This window comes from Orycteropus afer, unplaced genomic scaffold (assembly GCF_000298275.1).
Source record: "Orycteropus afer afer isolate SDZICR_OR568_19922 unplaced genomic scaffold, OryAfe1.0 scaffold00087, whole genome shotgun sequence".
NCBI lineage: Eukaryota > Metazoa > Chordata > Mammalia > Tubulidentata > Orycteropodidae > Orycteropus > Orycteropus afer.
This window is the reverse complement of record NW_006921674.1, coordinates 5017375-5039395: the sequence shown is the minus strand read 5'-3', so window position 1 is coordinate 5039395 and position 22021 is coordinate 5017375.

Sequence of the window (22021 nt, the reverse complement as noted above, 5' to 3'; positions counted from 1 at the left end):
TACCAGGTCTTTTATCCAAGTTACAAGTTCATCCAAGTAAAAGGGAAGGGAACATAGACCCTGACTGTCAATTGGAAGACTGTCAAAGTCACATTGTAAGAAGAGCATGTGGAATAGAAGATAGATACGTGACATTTGTTAGTCAATACAATGCCACATACTCATAAGTATTCTGGAGGAAAACTAAACATTCAATAATGCTAATATTAAATGTTTTGGTTTGTAATGTAAATATAATTAATAGCTGGACAATTTCTATTTCTCTCTCTCTCTCTCTCTCTCTCTCTCTGTGTGTGTGTGTGTTTGGTGTCTTTGTTTTGGACATTTTTGAAGTAGAGCTTGGGTAGAGATGGGGAGAAATGTTTCTTCATAGAGTATGAATTAACGTAGACCTTATCTGAATTGTTGTCTTGTTCCTGTGAAGATGGGTGAAGTGTAAGTAGGGAGGTGGAAGGAGTGGTTTTTTTGGAAGTGGGGCAGGTTGAAATTGGCTTATATGAGAAAAGGAGCAGAGTAGACTGTAAGAAAAAATTGCATTAGTCAAACCATGAGTAGAGTTGCTTGTTGTTGTTGTTGTTGGGTGCCGTCTAGTCGTCTCCTACTCATAGCCACCCAATGCACAGCAGAATGAAACACCGCCTGATCCTGCACCAGCACCATGATCCCCACTATACTTGAGCCCATCCCCGCAGCTGCTGTGTCAATCCACCTCATTGAGGGCCTTTCCCTCTTTCACGGACTCTCTACCTTACCAAGCATGACATCCCTCTCCAGGGAATGGTCCCTTCTGACAACATGACCAAAGTAGGTGGGACAAAGTCTGGCCATTCTTGCTTCCTAGGAGCATTCCGGCTGCATTTCCTTCAGGATATATTTGTTAGTTCTATTAGCAGTCCATGGTACTTTCAACATTCTTCACCAGCACCACATCTCAAAAACACTGATTCTTCTTCAGTCTTCTTTATTCATTGTCCAGCTTTCACATGCATATGAGGCAACTAAAGATGTCATGGCTTGTGTCAGGAGCACCTTAGTCCTCAAGGAGACATCTTTGCTCTTCAGACCTTGAAAGGGGTTATTTGCAGCCCATTTGCCTAGTGCTATACATCTTCTGATGTCCTGACTGCTGCTTCCATTGATGTCAATTGTAGAACCAAGCAATGTGAAGTCTTTGACAACTTCAATCTTTCTTCATTTATCACCATGCTGCGTATAGGTCTAGTTGTGAGAATTTTTGTTTTCTTTATACTGAGATTTAATCCATACTGCAGACTGTATTCTTCAATCTTCATCAGTAAGTGCTTCAAGCCATCATCACTTTCAGCAAGGAAAGTTGTGTTGTCAGCATATCACAAGTTGTTAATGATTCTTCCTCCAATCCTGATACCACATTCTTCTTCATATAGTCCAGCTTCTCGGATTATTTGCTCAGCATATAGATCGAATAAATATGGTGAAAGGATACAACCCTGATGTACTCCCTTCTTGATTTTAAAACATGCAGTGTCCCCTTGTTCCTTTTTTTTTTTTTTTTTATTAGGATTTGGGTGAAGATTTACAGAGTAAATTCACTTTTCATACAGCAGTTCACATATACTTTGTCTCATGTCATTGACCAAAATTTACAATGCAGCAGCTCCCCTCCCACTTCCTCCCCATAGTTACCTCCTCCCAGTGTCCATCCCTTCATACTCTTCTGCACCCTGAGAGGCCCATTGTCTGCCAACCCTGTATATGATCTTGGATACTCTCCATTTAGACATACATAATTGTTTAGCTTGTTCACCCATCTATCCGTCCCTATACCCATGTTTGCTTTCATTGACAACTCAGTATTGTATTTGCTTGTTCTTTTTGAACAACAGCCTCCTGGTCTATGTACAGGTTCCTCATGAGTACAATTAAGTGTTCTGGAATTCCCATTCTTCTCAATGTTATCCACAATTTGTTATGATCCACACAATCAAATGTTTTTGCATAGTCAATAAAATATATGTAAACATTTTTCTGGTATTCTTTGCTTTGAGCCAAGATCCATCGGACATCCTTTTCTGCACCTCTGGAAGTTCTCTGTCAATATACTGCTGTAACTGTTTTGGAATTATCTTTAGTAAGATTTTACTTGCGATATTAATGATATTGTTTAATAATTTCCACATTCTGTGGGATCACCTTTCTTTGGAATGGGTACAAATATGAATCTCTTCCAGTCAGTTGGCCAGATAGCTGTCTTCCAAATCTCTTGGGATAACCAAGTGAGTGCCTCCAGTGGGGTGTCCATTTGTTGAAACATCTCAATGGGTATTCCATCAATTCCTGGGGCCTTGTTCTTTACCAAGTCCCTCAGTGCAGCTTTGATTTTTTCCTTCAGTACCATTGGTTCTTGAATATATGACACCTCCTGAAATGGATGAAGATCAACCAGTTCTTTTTGATACAGTGACTCTGTGTATTCCTTCCATCTTCTTTTGATGCTTCCTAAATCATTCAAAATTTTACCCACAGAATCTTTCAAAATTTCAATTCGAGGCTTAATTTTTTTTCTCAGTTCTTACAGCTTAAGAAATGCTGAGCATGTTCTTCTCTTTTGGTTTTCTAACTCCAAGTCTTTACACATTTCATTATTGTAATTGGCTTTGTCTGCTCCAGCTGCTCTTTGAAATCTTCTGTTCACCTCTTTTATCTTGTCAGTTCTTTCGTTTGCTTTGGCTACTCTCCACTCAAGGGCAAGGTTCAGAATCTCTTCTGTCATCTATTTTGATACTTTCTTTTTTTCTCATCTTTTTAATGACCCTTTGTTTTCTTCATTGATGATGCTCTTGACACCATCCCATAATTTTTCTGGTTTTTGGTCACTGGTGTTCAATGTATCAAATCTATTCTTTAGATGGTCTCTAAATTCATGAGGGATATACTCAAGATCATTTTTGCCTCTTGTGTCTTCAACTTCAAGATGGACTTGAATATGAGCAGTTGATGGTCTGTTCAACAATCAGCTCCTGGCCTTGTTTTGGCTGAAGATATTGCGTTTTTCCATCACTTCTTGCCACAGATGTAATCAGTCTGATTCTTGTGTAGTCCATCTGGCAAAGTCTATGTGTATACCTGCCATCTTTGTTGTTAAAAAAATGGTATTTGCAATGAATAAGTCATTGGTCTTGCAAAATTATATCATGTGATCTTCAGTATTATTTCTGTCCCCAAGGCCAAATTTTCCAACTGTTGCATTCCAGTCACCAGTAATAATTAACACATCTTTATTGCACATCCAGTCAATTTCAAACTGCAGGAGTTGATAAAAATTTTCAATTTCCTCATCTTTGGCTTTGGTGGTTGGTGCCACAATTTGAATAATTGTTATATTAACTGATCTTCCTTGTAGGTGTATGGATATTTTCCTATCACTGACAACATTGTACTTCAGTACAGATCTTGAAACATCTTTGCGATGATGAATGCCTCGCCATTCCTCTTCAAATTGTCATTCCTGGCATAGTAGATCATATAGTTGTCTGATTCAAAGTGGCCAAAACCAGTCCATTTCAGTTCATTAATATATCCTAGGCAGGATATCAATCGTTATGCGTTCCATTTCATTTATGACAACTTCCAATTTTTCTAGATTCATACTTCATACATTCCTTTTTTTGATTATTAATGGATGTTTGCAGCTGTTTCTCCTCAATTTGAGTCATGCCACATCAGCAAATGGAAGTTCCGAAAACATTACTTTATCCATATCATTAAGGTTGGTTCTACTCTGATAAAGGCTGCTCTTTCCCAGTCATATTTTGAGTGCCTTCCAATCTATAGGACTTGTTTTCCTCAACTGTATTTGTCAATGTTTTCAGGCTATTCATAAACTTTCAGAGTAATTTATCAGTGTTTCTCTGCTATTCATAAGGTTTTTCCTGGTCAGTTCTTGGAGAAGTGGATGACCTCTTCCTTCTTCATAGTGTGTCTCCACTTTGGGGGAGGGTCAATAAATAATTCCAGGCTAATTTCTGAAAAGGGAATTGATATTCAACAATTGACAATCAACAATTAACCCCCCCCCCAAAAAAAAAGGCTCTCAAATCATTGTAGCGTGGAGATATTTTTATACTTACTGGGAAGAGTGACTATAAAACATTGGGGTGGCCTGGATATTAGTTTGTACAGCTACCAAAAGGTCAATCATTGTATATGGCCTCTTTCTTGGAGAGTTGATGCCCAGGAGTTGCTGTATCTGAGTGCATGCAGACAGAGAATGCATACAGTGAAGTGGTACACTGCTTACCTCAGTCAGCATGAGAACACTATGTGAAGGCTATCTTATTTCATTTTTTATTTTTATTTTTTGCTAAATACTTACATTTTTTAAGGTAGGTAGGAATGGTGAGATTGTGGAAACCAAGTGGGGAATGCATGAAGAAGCTTTCTACTTATTTTGGCAGCAAAAAAAAAAAAGGATGAACTATTGTTAGTTTAAAATATTTTTTGTCATGTTTGTAAATCTGATTTTGTAAAAATTCCACTAAAATACTGTCCACAATTTGGCTCTTGGTGCTAATTTTGGATGAACATGTGCATGTGTTTCAATATTTTCTTATGTGTTTCACTAGGAAATTGGAAAAGGCTGCTGGCCAAGTTCCATTTTAAGTAGAAAGCATCATCTCAATTTTATGAAGAAAGCAAAGAGAAGATAATCTGAGATGATTTTCTATAAATGATAATCTAGACCAACTCCAAGGTACATTGTAGGTTGACATGTAATATTATGAAAAATAAATAATTATAGAAGTATTGTGTTGGATATGTTATGAATTCAATTTTTTAAAAATTGTTATTTTAGTTTCATCTGCTCTTTATGTTACTTAAAATCCAAGATTTCAGTTTTCTCTCTCATGAATCTCTCTGTTCTGTAAACAGTGGGATAAGTATATTAGTATAAGAGATAACAAAACACCTGAAATGCAGGCACTCCAGGACAGAAGATACTCACTGTGCTAAACCTTTGGAGAAAGACATTGCTCTTCAAATGGAGTTATAAATTTGCTGTGAACAAGACAAGATCAGCATGGAGTTTTTAATCACTTCCTAAACAAGCCCTCAACAAGTATTCATGAAAGTGAAATGAAGAATACTGAGAAAATCTAAATGAGCTACCAGAAAATTGTACTTAAAAAAAATTATCTCTAAGAAAGAACATACATTCTTGGTCTCTCCACTCATCACTTCTCAACTTCATCAAATGCCAGAACCTAATAATATGGAAAGTTATATGGAAATTTTTACATAGGTCATGGTCTCTCTAACATTTATTGTCTTCTTTATCTACTCTGACCTTCCTCCTCTTGTCTGGAAAGTTATCTCCTCATCTTCCAAGAGTCAGTTCAAAGTTTGACTCTACTTAGAAGTTTTGTCTGACTGCACAGCTTTCTCATCACAAGCTCAAGTTTTGGCAAGGTGCCCCTTCTTTGACTTCCAACAAACAATATTCTTTATTGGAATATTATGTATTGGATTATAATTTTATGTATTGTAATAAATAATTTTCTATATTCTCTTTGTTGGTTTACTTTTCCAACTTGCTACTCCAATGCCAATGCACATCTAGTGACTAAACTGTGAGCTCTTTTGAGGCAAGGAATGATATCAGTCTTAACTTTCTATCTTCCATATTCAGTACAAAATTTGACATCAAGCAAGAGGATGTCTAATTACTCCCATTAATGACTCAGTGAGGAATCAAGTAAATAGAAGCACCGTAAATGAACCAATAAGGAATCAAGTACATAATAAATAAATGCATATATTCAGGACTCAAGGAATTCTGCTATATTTTCTTTCTCTAGATTTTTTCTTTTTGTGGTTTTTGAGATGAATGCTGAGCAAAAAGAATTTTTCAGATGTTACATAGATATTATATCATTCTATTACTGAGGAAAGAGATTGAGCTGACAGCTGACACAGAGAAAGCAAAACTACACAACTAGTTTGCTTTTGTCTTTTTCTTCAAGGAGAATGACTTGCAAACTGGAAAGGGTAAAAATGATGAAGAGGTAAATGTGAGAAGACAGTAGGGAAGTACTGTGATTCTTTAAATGAATCCCCATCTCTAGGCTGGGTGAATTCTATCCTATGAAATGGAAATAATTTACAGATGTGATTGCAGAGCCTCATTGATAATCACTGAAAGAAACTTACTAGAAAAGCTAGAAATGAGAATAGTCTCTGATTTTCCAAAAAAAAAAAAAAGAAAAAGTTAAATATGGAAACTACAGGCAATGAATATGACCTTGTCAATGATAAAATTCCAGAAAACTTTATGAACAGATTATTTTCTTAGCACTGGGAAAAGATTTGCCTGGAGCAAATCATTGTATATGAATCCCTTTTCTTTCCCTTTTTTTTTTTTTTTTAAATATAGTTACTACACAAATGAATGAGAAATTTGCAATGGACACAGAATATGAAAATTTCAGAAAGAAATCTGATCAGATTTCGTAGCATTTCCTTGGTGGTAAGATGAAGATATTTGGACTGAACTATGTTTAGGTAAGTAGATTGTTATTGTTGTTGTTGTTATGTGCCGTCGAGTTGGCCCCAACTCATAGCGACCCCTCCCTGGGTTTCCGAGGCAGTATCACTACGGAAGTAGGATTGCCCAACCTTCCTTCAGAGGAGTGGCAGGTAAGTAGATTATAGCTGGTCAAATCACTATATAGAAAGAATCATCTGAGACATCATTGTTAGCCTAGAGGGGCAGAGTCTTGTCCTTAGTCATGTCCTATTATAACATTTTATTTATTTGGATACATATGTAGAAAGGATATTTATCAAATTTGCAGGTCAAAAGATGGCAGGCATGATGCTTATTGTAACATTCAGATTTTATTAAAATATGTCAACAGCTTGGAAAAATTTTCTAAAAGAAACTAGGTAACAATGAGTTTGAAATGAATATAAATTACATAATGACACAATATTAAAGACTAAGCCTGATGTCAGTACACATGGAAAAGAACCTAGAATACAGCAGATTTTAAAGGGAAAACTTTATTCACCATTCCTCATGTTTCTGTGTGGAAAGACCCACACTGGAGTAGAACTACTGCTTCTACTCCCACCTTTTACTCACTTCTTTCTGTGGAAGAAGAGGATGCTACTTGTTGGCTGATAGCTATTCTCATCCTCTTCTACTGGGTACAAACAGTCAATGAAAAGACTGTGAGCACTGGAGATACATTCTCTCTTCATGTACCTCAGATTAGTTGAAGCTAGTAATCTTGAGAGAGTGTATAGTTCCTGTTTTGCAAATGAAAATTTTTCTTCAGTAAGGTTCCCCAATGTCTCAACTTGCGGTGGATAAATGGGTAGCTGGCAGAGACAGTGTTAACAAGACTCTTTAGTCAGATCATTAAGTCATGTTCTCCACCCTAACTTTCTCAATAAAATAGCTCACTTGGTGATCTCAGTATGTCTGTCTCTGTTCATCTCACATTTTGCAGCAAACCCCAGTAGTAAGAATTTTGTCAATATTTATTGATTGTAAGTGAAAACCTATTGGTTTGAAGACCACATCTCTATTTATCAATGTGTGGTGTTCATATCACTGGTTGATTTATTTTGACTGTTTATTTTCTCTGTTCTACCTCTCAAATTAGAGGTTTTACTCAAATATCTACTGACATAAAAACCAACAACCAAACCAGTCACCATCTAGTTAATTCCAACTCATGGTGACCCTGTGTGTTGCAGAATAATAGGATTTTCAAGGCTGTGGTCTTTTGGAAGTGGATCAACGGGTCTTTCTTCTGAGGCGCCTCTGGGTGTTTGAACTATCAACATTACAATTGTACAATTGTACAAACACTTAACTGTACAATCCAGTATCTACTAATAGATGGATAGATGGAATCTGATGAAAACCTAGATGGAACCTCTGTATATGTGGGTAGGCATTGTCCAAAGTGGTTATTTAAAACTTTTTTGGGGAAGCTGAGGTGTCACCATCTTCATCCAGGCTTTCTGAAATATTTGGTATCACCAGATTCCGAGTCCTGTGAGAATTTCTCAGTGCAGTGTAAATCAGGGCCCCAGCTTTCCCCAACTTGGTTTGTCTCATAGTTAGTTGAAGATTAAGCATTTCAGATCTGTTAATTCCATAACAAGGAGTCCTGGTGGCACAAGTGCTCAGTTGCTAATTGAAAGGTTGGTAATTCAAACCCATCCAGCAGCTCTGCGGGAGAAAGATCTGGTGATCTGCTCTCATAAAGATGATAGCCCTCAAAACCTTATGGGACAGTTCTACTCTGTCACATGGGGTCACTAAGAATTGAAATCAACTCCACATCACTTTGTTGTTGTTGTTGTTGTTATGTGCCGTCGAGTTGGACCTGGCTCATAGCAACCCCTCCTTGGGTTTCCCAGGCATTATCACTATGGAAGTAGATTGCCCAACCTTCCTTCCAAAGAGTGGCTGGTGGGTTTGAACCACCAGCCTTCTGGTTAGCAGTCAAGTGCCTTAGGCACTATGCTATCAGAGCTCATCACCTAGCAAAAGCAAATCAGTAACAAACTTACACCTACATGTTAATAGTTGCTATCATCTTCATTCTATTTTCATAAGCTTTTTCTTGTCTCCTTCATTTTTTTATAAGTATTATAGAAGATTTTTTGTTTGTTTGTTTTGGAGGAAAAAATAAAGGTTAATACATATATTATTCAGCCTGCTATCTGTGTGAGCTATTTTATTGTCATAGATTTTTGAAGTCTTTGTATCCTGGAGGAAGAGCAAAGTTTGGTGTCCAGCCTTTGTTCAATGGCTAGGACTAATGACCAAACTTTTTGCTTTGCACTTCCCCACTTATCAAAGCGCCACCTAGTGTCACTAAGATTTAAGTAATAATATTGTTAATATTACTGCCATCTTTTATTCTAGGAATATATATATATATATATATATATATATATATATATACACACATATATAAATGTGGGGAGCTCTGGTAGCATAGTGGCTAAGGCACTTGACTGCTAACCAGAAGGCTGGTGGTTCAAACCCACCAGTCATTCCTCGGAAGGAAGATAGGGCAATCTACTTCCACAGTGATACTGCCTCGGAAACCCAAGGAGGGGTCGCTATGAGTCGGGTCCAACTTGACGGCACATAACAACAACAACAACATATATAAATGTATATATATATATATGAATTTATATATATATATAAATGAAGAGTCATGAAGATAGCATCAAAACTGCAAATGTGATTTGCTTGCTGTAACGATCTTTCTTATAAAATACCAATCCAAACCAAACTCCTTGCTGTCAAGTTGATTCTGACTTTTAGCAACCCTGTAGGACAGAGTGATTCAAACTGCTGACCTTTCGGTTAGCAGCCAAGCACTTAACCACTGCACCACCAGGGCTTCTTGCATAAAATACGTGACTAGTAAAAATAGTTAAATTCATTTCACTAATGAACTTTTATTTCAAAGTAAACATTTAAAATATCAGTTATATTTATTGACATATAGGTAATTTTTTTTTGAACCATATAGCATTTTCCATTGTATTCATTTTACAGTTTCTTTCATTTATTGAAAATGATATTGGTATTTTATTTATTGAAATTATATTAAAATTCTTCTGAAAAATATTTAGGTTAAAAAAAGAATTAAAAAGAATCAAGTATGTATTAAACTCACTGCAGTCAAGTCAATTTTGACTCATAGTGACCTCCCCTTGGGTTTTTGAGGCAATATCACTACAGAAGTAGATTGCCCAGTCTTCCTTCTAAAGAGTGGCTTGTGGGTTTGAACCACCTAATTATGTATTGATAATACCTCAATAGCCAAAATTATGGTAAAGGTATGAGAATGCAAACTGAAGAAATGCTGGAATACAGAGTATGGTGACTCTTTGAGCAAATTAATTCACAGAATGCATTATTAGATATGTGAAGGACAAAACATGGCTCTATTCTGGCACACACTGAGTCATCATGAGCTGGAATCAGCTTGGTGGCAACCTTTTTTTTTTTTGAGGAACAAAATGATCTCAAGATAGTGTGCAAAAGGAAAATTGCAGATGTGGCACAATAAAAAAAAATATATATAGGATTCATATGGGAAATAGAAAACATTTCAATGCCTAGCCCAGTGTCTAGCATGCAGTAGTAACTGAAATATTTATTGCTTAGAAGGAAGAAAAGTGGAAGGAAGAGGAGGTGTTTAACCTAAGCAATAGAAGACATAACAAGGAAGGTGATAACTATCTTCAAATATGTGCTATAACATGACACAAAAGTTACAGGGAGGTGTTGAAGTGTTGGCTTAAATTTGAGAACAGAATTAGGAGACTTTAAATTATAGAAGGGCTAAACAGGAAGAAAATCAAGATTGTTGAAGCACAAATTCAATATGTTGTTTTAAGTACTGAATAATCAATCATTAGAAATGCTGACTCTGTGTCAAAGAGATAACTAAGTTGGCTATCAGATGAAATCTTGGGAAATTTTGAGGAAATAGGTTTTGGTACTGCAGTGTAGTAAATTACATGATACAACTTTTCTAGCGGCAGTATTTGTAACTCCCACTTTGCAGTGAGCAACTGAGTAGCTGATTGTTAAAGTTATCCACATGGTATATTTCTGTTGCCGTAGCAGGAAGCAATCTTCTGGCAAGTTCGCTTGCAGGTGTGTAGAATTCTGATGTTGGGATTGGTTAGTGTTGCCACTCTTCCAGCTCAAAATGAGCCCTCCTCAGGCAGAAAACGAGCTCTGGTGGCATAGTGCCTAAGACATGTGACTATTAAGCAGTAGGCTGGCAGTTCAAACTCACCAGCCACTCCTTGGAAGGAAGATTGGGCAATCTCCTTCGGTAGTGATACTGCCTCAGAAACCCAAGGAAGGGTCGTTATGAGTCAGATACAACTTGATGGCAGTGAGTTTTTTTTTTTTCCCCAGAGGCAGAAAAGAATCTCTTACTGTTGGCTGAGAGATGTGCTGCTGAGAGAGACCTGCTGCTGAAAGAAAGAAAGACATGCTACTGAGAGAGAAAGATGAGAGCGATGGCCTGCTGGGAGAGATAGCCAGCTGAGAGAGATTTAATGTGTCCCCGAACTTGAATTGAAGCCTGTTGCTTCCCTAATAAACCCTATAATCTGTGAGTTCTGTGTGGCCATTGCAGCAAATTATTGAGCCCAGCAGAGAGGTGTTGGGTGCCACAGGAGGGACAGTTGGTGTTAAGGTTAGTAAGAGGGCTGGAGGATGGTGGCATATCTGGCCTCATAGGAGCAGGCCTTGGGCTGCTGATGGTGATTCTGTCTTCCTCTTGTGTAGTTAGAGGAGGTCAGAAGATGTCACCTTGCTGCCCCTTTTGCAGGTACTCAACTCAGACCTACTGAAATAGAACAAGGTGTCACTGGACTTCTCAGGTGCCTTTCAAATTTAATCTTATCTGAATCTATTGGGATTGACTTCTGATAAGGAAGGAGCTCTGATGGCATAGTGCCTAAGACATTTGATTGCTAACCAGAAGGCTGGCAGTCCAAATCCACCAGCCACTCCTAGGAGGAATGGTTGGGCAATCTACTTCCGTAGTGGTACTGCCTCGGAAACCCAAGGAGAGGTTGCTATGAGTCATATCTGACTTGATGGCAGTGAGTTTGTTTTTTTGGTTTTTCTGATAAGGATTATGCACAGGAGTGCACCCAGCAGTGGATGATGTTTCCAAACTTACTTGTGCATGATGCCTAATCATCAAATCTTTGAAGTCTCTAAATCTTATCATTTGTCTGTAATATGGATAACTAATCACTTTCACAGTTGCCTCATGTTCAAAATGTCCAAAAGGTGACTCATTACTACATTATCACATTATTTCAAATGCTATGGATGAAACGAACTAGGTGCTATGACAAAGTGATGGAAGAAGGATCACTTTAGAGATAGGGGTCAGGAAGGCTTCCCTGAGCAGAAAACATTAGAGCTAAATCCTAAAAGATGATGAAGAGCTAGCCAAACACATTTTGGCCCAAAAAATATCCAGGAAGAGGCAAAAACAAAAATAAAGATCTTGAGTTCAGAGTAAGAAAACTAAAATCTTTATAACTGGACCATTAAGGAACATCAGGATAAGTGGACGAAAGATTGAAGTTTTCAAAGATTTCCTTTTACTTGGATCTACAATCAATGTTTATGGAAGCAGCCGTCAAAAATTCAAGCAATGTATTGCGTTGGGAAAATCTGCTCCAAAAGGTTTCATTAAACTGTTAAAGAGAAAAGATGGCACTTTGAAGACTAAGGTGCACCAAACCCAATCCATGGTATTTTTCAATTGTCTAATATGCATGTGAAAGCTGTACAGTGAATAAGGAAGACCAAAGAAGAATTGATGCGTTTGAATTGTGGAGTTGGTGAACAATATTGAAAATATCATGGCTTGCTAGAAGAATGAACAGATCTGTCTTGGAAGAAGTGCAGCCAGAATGCTCCTTAGATGTGAGAATGGCCGGAATTTGTATCTCGCACTTTGGTTATGTTGTCAGAAGGGACCAGTCCCAAGAGGAGGATATTATAATTGGTAAAGCAGATGGTGGTGAAACAGTAGAAGACCCTCAACGAGATGCACTGACACAGTGGCTACAGCAATAGGCTTGAGCATAGAGGCGGTTGGGAGGATGGTGTAAACTGGCAATGTTTCTTTCTATTGTAAATGTGGCTGTTATGAGTTGGATCTGACTTGATGGTACTTGACAGCAACAACAATGAGCTCAGAGCTTTCAAGACACAGATAAGTAGTCTCCATGTGGCAGAGACAAAGCAAATAAGGGGAAGTATGGAATGAGATAAAGCCAGAATGTGGAGGGAGCAAATCATAGGGATCTGGTAGGCCATGGCTTATGGCATAATTATTTGTTCCTTCCTTTGTATTTTATTGGATTTTATACATAATTTCATTATTAGCAAACTGCTGTTTGTAATTCCCTAATTTCTGTTATTCTTTTGATCCTATGTGAATGCTATAAGTTTTATAAGGACAAGGTCTATTACTACTCACTTTAACATCCCTCTAAGTCCTGGGTGGTGCAAATTGTTAACAAAGTTGACTGTTAACTGAAAGTTTGGAGATTTGATCCCACCCAGAGGCCCTTGGGAAAAATGGCTGGTGATGAACACAGTTCTAATCTGACATACCTTGATGGGGTGGCCGTGAGTCGGAATTGACTTGATGCTAACTGTTTGCTGATTAACATCTCTCATGCAACACCTAAAACAGTGCCAATAACCCAGGATAAGTCAGGCTCAGAATAGCTTGATGAGTGAAAACCCTCAAGAAAACTAGACAAAGCATATTTTCTGAGAGGATACAAAATCTTCAGAACACAACTTCTGGCCTGGTTCTTTTGTTTATCTTAATAACTAATGAAGACCATAGAAGAGTTGATGCCTTTGGATTGTGGTGTTGGCAAATACTGAAGTGCCATGGACTGTCAGAAGAATGAACAAATCTATCCTGGAAAAAGTACAGCTGGAATATTCCTTAGAAGTGAGAACGTCCAGACTTCATCTCACCTATACTGGTCATGTTGTTAGAAGGGACCAGTCCCTGGAGAAGGATCTCATGCTTGGTAAAGTGGAGGGTCAGAGAAAAAGAAGAAGGCTCTCAACTAGATGGATTGACATAGTGGTTGCAGCAATGGATTCAAGCGTAGTAAGTATTTTGAGGATGACACAGGACTGGGTAGTGTTTCTTTCTGTTGTTCGTAAGTCACTGTGAGTAGGAATGGGCTTGGCAGCACCCAAAAACAACAATTACTAGGATGATACATTGCTGTTATAGCCAATATTAAAATACCACACATACTTTTAATTGGTTTTAAAAGTATATTGATTTAACCCATCATAGAACTTAACACAATGGATAATTCCAATGTGCAAAAAGGATGTGGGGATTGTATTGTCTTACATCCTCCAACTTCACAAGAGAGAGTCAGAATTACCATCAGCAGCATCAGCCCAAAGGCGATTTCTATGTTATGGAGGTGAGACATGCGACCCTCCAACTTTTCTACCAGTTTTGGTACCAGCGGCCCTCCCACAGCACTCTCTACTTTTCTGCTGAGTTTGGATATTGATTGCAATGGCACAGAACACACAGACAATACAGATAATCATAGGGCATATTAGGGAAATAACAGGTTACAATTCAGGTTCAGGAGCATGCAGGATACAATTCTTCAATCAGGACAGCTTCTCAGCCATGCCACAAGCACATTTCTTTCCATCCTTGGCCTCTGCCTTGCTTGGACAAATGTTAAAAAGCTCTTTTAGAGAAGTACACCACGTGCCAACAAGCCTCCTGTCCAAAGGGCCCTTAGCTTTCTAGCTCCACGGGCAGGGAAGCCTGCTGTTCTGTTCTATGTCAGTCCCTTGGTTCTTGTGCCAGTCTCTTGGTTTTGCTGCCTCTGCTGCCATCTCTCTGCCTAGGAGTTTCAGTGGAGAGATCTTGGGTCCAAGAATGTGCTCTACTTCTGGTTCTTCTTCCATTTGGATGGTAGTGAGACCCCCCTTTCTGCCTCTCAAAAAGGAGCTCTGGTGGCATAGTGCATAAGGCATTTGACCACTAACCAGAAAGATGGTGGTTCAAATTCACTAGACACTCCTAGGAAGGAAGGTTGGGCAATTTACTTTCATAGTGAGACTACCTCAGAAACCCAAGGAGGGGTGACTATGAACCTAGCAGATGGCAGAACTGACCAATCCCTAGTAGGTTTCCATATATCTTATTTCCATGATCACACCCCCATAAGGATGTAATGTATCTTATTTACATCATTAGCAAGCTATCCCATCCTCTTGGTGGGCCATAAGGACCTCACATTTGCATAATCCTACCTAGTCTTCTGTTGGGGATCTTAATGACTATGGCTAAAAAGAGCCATGTAAGTAATTCATTGCACCACACATTGGTCAATAATTTATCAGAGGGTTTGAGTATTTAGCTCTTCATCTATACCTCCTATGACACATGATGGCATCTTATGATCCTTCCTGCTCACTCTGAATGTTTTAACCAGGGCTATGCCTGGGGAGCTGTTTATGAGAGAGGGTACTATTTTTGAGTGGAGTCCGGAATCAGAGAGAAATCTTGGTTCTATCACATACTAACACAGTAGATTCCAAACCCACTGTAATTGAGTCAATTCCGACTCAGCAGCCCTATAGGACAGAGCAGAATTACCTCTATTAGCTTTCCAAGCCTGCTAATCTTCATGGGAGCAAATTGCCTCATCTTTCTCCCATGGAGTGGCTGTTGGGTTTGAACCACTGACCTTTTGGTCACCAGACAAATGCTTCATCCACTGTACCACCAGAGCTCCTACACAGTAGATTAGTAAAAATTATTTAATCCCTTTAGAAGTTAATTTCTTTATTTAAAATTGGGAATAACTATTATATTTCCCTCCAAGATTGTGGTACAGTTAGTAAAGGTAATGTGAGCACAATATTTAGCACAGCCATTGACATTTTGGGAAGCATCACTATTATGGATTGAATTGTGTCATTTCAAAATCAGTTTTGGAATCGTAACTCTTATACCTGCAGATGTAATCCCATTTGGGAAATAGGTTTCCTTTGTTATATTAATGGGCTATATCAGTACAGGATGTATCTTTAATCTACTCATCTCTGAGATACAAAAAGAGCAGATTAGATACAGACAAGCAAGTATGAATGGGGGACAGAGAGATGCCAACTAGAGATCTCCAAGAAATTAAAGAAGAACGCTAGAGAGGCTGAGACAAGAATTTACACCCAGAGTGGACAGAGAGACCCTTTCCCTATAGCAAGCTCTGTGAGTTCAGACTTATACCTTAACTATGAGAAAACAAATCTTTTTGTTAAAGCTACATACTTGGGATATTTCTGTTAGAACTAGCTAACTAAGACAACCACATAAATATGAATTGGTATTCTTTATCCTTATTTTTTAAATTATAATACTTAAAATTGACCCAGTAATTTATAACCTAAGATGACTGAAAATTTATAATGAAAAATAACTTACAGAACATTGGCAGATCAAGGATAAAAGATAAGTAGGAGGCAGTAATGTAGTAACTCATCTACATCATGTCAAAGATGACTGAAAATAAAACTTTATGGAAAGTATATTTTTATAAATATCTTTGCTTCAGATTTTTTTATGAAAAAAAAAAAAAGAAAAAATTCCTTTTGGCCTGAGGACTACATAGTCGATTTTTGTATGAAATTGAATATTTTTTGAAAGTTAGGGCTAAATTAGTTAGGTTATTTTTGCATGATGAAAGCGTGAAAACAAAACACCTTTTTTGCTAAAATATTATCTGGTCCTCGTTTCAGCCCAGAGGACTGAAAATACTATGAAATTAAAATTTCAAATGCAGGAAGGAAATTCTATAATATTTGTTAATTCCAACCCCAAAATGTTCAAGTTATTTTTGCTACAAAATCTGGAACTGAACATGCACTTAACAATTTATTTCAAATCTTCTGTTAGATGCTTGCCCTGCGTATCTCTGCAGGTTTGGGAATATATTTGAAATATCCCTTTTTTAAAGAGAAAGTTAAATAAAGTTGTAAAAGTAACAAAACTGTGGTTTCTTAATATTTTTAAGGTATGTGGTTTCTTAACATTTTAGGGTAAAATTCTTAAAGAAATAAATGATCTCTATTTTAAATGAGCTATGCATATTAGATCATCCTAAGACTATGTCATCAGGGTTCAAGATGAGAGTCTGCATCGTTGGTGACATTGCTCAGAAAAAAACCACAATGGCATCTCATTATGTAACATCCTGGGTTCTCCATATAAACATAGAATTATGATGGCAATTATATGTCATGTGGAGTAGGGAATTAATGCTGGACAAGTGATGGGAGAGAAATGCAAAAGACTCTCTGGGTTTGGGGGATCCCAAAACCCAGTGCAGTGACCGTCTGGATCTTCATAATAAAGGAAAAGGCACTTCATGTAGAAGCATAAGATGAGCCCTGTGTAATTTACTAATGTGGTTTCACTTGCTTTATTTTTCTATTTTCTTACTTAAGCATCTTTAATTTCAGTAGAACATGAATTTAGCATACATCTTGCATTTGATTAGATCATATTTTATGTATTTTATACATTTTCATCCAAGTTTGGCTCTGTGAACCTTACCATCTGTCTGGAGTTGTCATTGCATTTATTTTTAATTTTAATTTACTCCATTATATTTTTTACTAAAAGTTGTTTTATATTTGGCAATTGCCTCACCTAATGTCTTCTCTCCTTCCTATCCATTTCCCACAATACATCCAGAAAAGATCTTCTGAAACATAAATCTGGTCATATTATTCTCAATTAATCCTATTGTCTTTATAATAAACTTCAAACTCTCTGACCAGACTTCTAAGACTCTGCATTATTGGGAACCCATGAATATCTTTGCAACCTCCTCTTTTGTATGCTTTGTTCCTGTATTTCTTCTACTTCATCTTGCTAAGGTATAGTCTAAGAACACCCCTATATGTGTTCTTCCTCTACTGGACCCTTTTTTCTCACAGTAAGTCTAAGAGTGGTTTTGTTCTAGCTTACTTGTCACTTCTAAGAAACCCTCACTGACAATCTTAGCTTTTCACCATGGATTAAGCAAATTGCAGAGGGTCATGCAACACTATATGTCCTAAATGCTAGACTGTAAGTTCCAGAAGGAAATAGATACACCATTTGCCTTATTTATCATCAGGTTCTTCACCTGTAGTCTGGGACCTGGAACATAATAGTTGTCCAAGTGGTTTAAGTATCTGTTAAATGCCTGGATGGATAGATGAGAAAAGCAACCCTAGGAAATGCTATTCATTATTTCTACTTATTAAATATATGTTGTTGTTGTTTGCCATCGAGTCGGCCCCGACTCATAGCGACCCCTCCTTGGGTTTCCGAGGCAGTATCACTACGGAAGTAGGAATGCCCAACCTTCCTTCCGAGGAGTGGCTGGTGGGTTTGAACCGCCAGCCTTCTGGTTAGCAGTCAAGTGCCTTAGCCACTATGCTACCAGAGCTCCTAGAGGTAGGAACTTTAAAAACAATCTATAGGTATAACTGAAGTCAAAATTTCATGTAGAGTGTAACCTATTCTATTCTGTAGTTGTAGCTGCTAACTGTGAACTGCTATATTTTGTAGATAAGTGGCCAGCAAAATGCAATACAAATTATCTAGAGATATAAGATATCTTTGTAATTTATTTAGACATTGTTATCTGAGTTTCAATTATTTATGATAATATTACATTTTATTTAAAATGAATAGTTATAGAGATTTAAAAATCAATACTCCGATTAGAAGCTTACTACACATAAATCTGCAAAACTGCAGAACTTTAAATTTGTAGCCAAAATATCCAATAAATATGCCTCTAGAAATCAGGAACATTATGAAATACGGCTCAAATGGCTGGTGAATCCATAATCAGAATTAGAGTTTCAGAGTAAGGCCTTTGGAGAACTTCCTATCTAAGTCTGTTGACAACAGATGATGCTGTCAGCTGCCAGCTCTTTCTTCTGGTAGAAAACAAAAATGTTGCTTACACATGACCCAAAAGAATAAATAAATAAATAAGCTATGAATCTAGAGTTATCTGGGGAGTCTCACATTTAATAATCTCCCATCTACTGGAGTCAGGTGGGGAATACAAATTCCTCCTGGATGGTCTTATTAATATCATTGCTAGCACTACAGTCATCAACAGTGCTTCTATTCCTGTGGGTTCATATCTGCAGTATAATATAATATAATATAATACACTAGGCATTAAGGTGCTTGTTGTTAGGTCAATCAAATCAATCTTTGACTCATAGTAACCCCCTGCTACAGAGTAAAACTGCCCTGTAGGGTTTACCTAGGCTGTAACGGAAGCATATTACCAGGTCTTTCTCCTTTGGGGCCACTGGGTGTGTTTGTATCATCCACCTTTCAGTCAGCAGCAAAGTGCTTAACCATTGTGACACCAGGGTTTCTTAACAATTATTCAGCAGCTATTTTATTATATACGTGTGTGTGAGCTCTGGTGGCATAATGCCTAAGGCATTTGACTGTTAACTGCAAGGATGGAGGTTCAAACCCACCAGTCACTCCTCAGAAGGAAGGTTGGGCAATCTATTTCCATAGTGATACTGCCTAGGAAACCCAAGGAGGGGTCTCTATGAGCCAGATATGACTCCATGACAATGGTTGCTTGCTTTTTATATACACACACACATACATACATACACACACACACATTTATATGCTAAGAGTAGGTATATAATGATAAATAAGATGAATAATATAAACGAAAAGCTTAGATTATTGCTGAGGGCTGTGAAGTAAACAAAAGAATGATATATAAGGAGTTAGGTGGAGACCATATTTTAGATAGCTGTTTGGCAAAAAATCTTAGAGGCGGTAACATTTGAGCTAAGAGTAAGACCAAGCAAGAAATGAAAAGGCAGGGAAACATTCTGGACAGAGAAAATGGAGCGTGCAAAATTTCTGATATGGAAAATGACTTGATGTGTTTGAACACAAGAAGAAAGGTCAATGTGACTGGGAATATGCTGCAAGGATAGGAAGGGTGTGAGATCAAGTGGCAGAAGTTCTCAGACATAAAATGATACAGGAATTGTAGGAGTTTGGATTTTATACTAACATTAATAGTAGCCCTAGAAAATTTTCTAGCAAAGGGGTATTTGATTTACATTGATAATACTTTTATTCCCACTGCAGCATGGAAAAATGGATAAAAGAAGAGCAAGGATGGAGAGACCATTAGGATGTTACTGCTCTATGCCATGTGTGAAATATGGCAGCAAAGGTGATTTAAGTCATATTTTGGTGACAGCCATTTCTCAAGGATTAGCAGTGAGGAGTGTAGAAGAGAGAAAAATCAACGGTGAATCTCAGACTGTATGATTTAAAGAACTTGGTAGAGAGTGATCCAGGAAATCTGGGGAAAGAACTGCTTCTGGAGGACAAAAGTTCAAAATATGGTGGGCATATTAATTTAAAATCTCCTACTCATTGCAGGGAGATGGGTGCAGGGGTATTTGGAAGCAGCCTTTAAGGATGACCTGGAAAGCGGTCAACCGGACTCAGGGGTGTTTGCAAGCAGCCTTTAAGGGAGCACCAGAAGGAGAGCTGGGCACGGGGTTCAGAGCAACTTTAAGGGAAGGTAGGAAGTGAGCGAGTGGATAAGAACAACAAAGGGAGAAAAACTTGTCTGTCAGTTTGTCATCCTGTAGTGACGTGTATGTTGCTATGGGGATGGAGGCTATGCCACTGCTGTTGCAAATGCCACCAGTGTCACCCTTGCTGGACGGGTTTCAGTGGAGCCTCCAGACTAAGACAGACTCAGAAAAGGAAAAGGCCATCGACTTCTCAAAGAACTGGCCAATGAAAACCTTATGAATAACAGTAAAACATTGTCTGATGTATTAATAGAAAACTTAATGAATACCCCTGACACATTGTCTGAAAAAGTGAAGGAAGATGAGCCCTTCAAGTGAGAAAGCACTCAAAATATGACTGGGGAAGAGCTGCCTCCTCAGAGTAGAGTCAACCTTAATGATATGGATGGAGTAAAGCTTTCAGGACCTCCAATTGCTGATGTGGCACAGCTCAAAATGAGAAGAAACACCTGAAAACATCCATTGATAATCAGAACATGGAAAGTACCAAGTATGAATCTAGGAAAATTGGAAGTTGTCAAAAATGAGATGGAATGCATGAAGATTGATATCCTAGGCATTAGTGAACTGAAATGGACTGGTTTTGGTCATTTTGAGTCAGACAACTATATGATCTACTAAGCCAGAAATGACAAATCGAAGAGTAATGACATGGCATTCATCATCACAAAGAATATTTCAAGATCTATCCTGAAGTACACTTCTGTCAGTGATAGGATAATATCCACATGCCTACAAGGAAGACAAGTTAATACTACAATTATTCAAATTTTTGCACCAACCACTGAAGCTAAAGATGAGGAAATTGAATATGTTTATCAACTTCTGCAGTCTGAAATTGATCAAACATGCAGTTAAGTTGTGTTGATTATCATTGGTGATTGGAATCCAAAAATTGGAAACAAAGAAGAATCACCAGTAGTTGGAAACTATGGCCTTGGTGATAGAAATAATGCTGGAGATTGCGTGATAGACTTTTGCAAGACCAACAACTTATTCATTGCAAATACCTTCTTCACCAACACACACAGCAACTATATGCATGGATTTCACCAAATGGAGAACACAGGAATCAGATGAACTACAACTGTGTAAAGAGGTGATGGAGAAGCTCAATATCTTCAGCTAAAGGAAGGCCAGGACCTGATTGTGAGACAGATCATCAACTGCCCTTATGTAAGTTGAAGTTGAAGTTGAAGACAATTTAAAAAACTCCATGAAAGCCAAAATATGACCTTGATTATATCCCTCCTGAATTTAGAGACCATCTAATGAATGGATTTGATGCACTGAATACCAATGACCGAAGACCAGAAGAATTGTTGAATGACGTCAAGAACATCATCCATGAAGAAAGCAAGAGGTCATTAAAAAGACAGGAAAGGGAGATGGATGTCAGAAGAGACTCTGCAACTTGCTCTTGAATGGAGAGTAGCTAAAGTAAATGGAAGAAATGACAAGATAGAGCTGAACAGAATATTTGAAAGAGGAGCTCTAGAAAACAAAGTCAATTATTATAATGAAATGTGCAAAGACCTGGAGTGAGAAAACCGAAAGGGAAGAACATGCTCATCATTTCTCAAGCTGAAAGAACTGAAGAAAAAAGTCAAGCCTCAAGTTGCAATATTGAAAGATTCTATGGGCAATACATCGAATGATGGAGGAAACATCAAAAGAAGGTGGAAGGATATGTTAGGCCATAAAGCAAGGCTTCATAAATTTAAAAACATTGAAATATTGCAAAGCATTTTCTCAGATCATAATGCTATCAAATTAGAAATC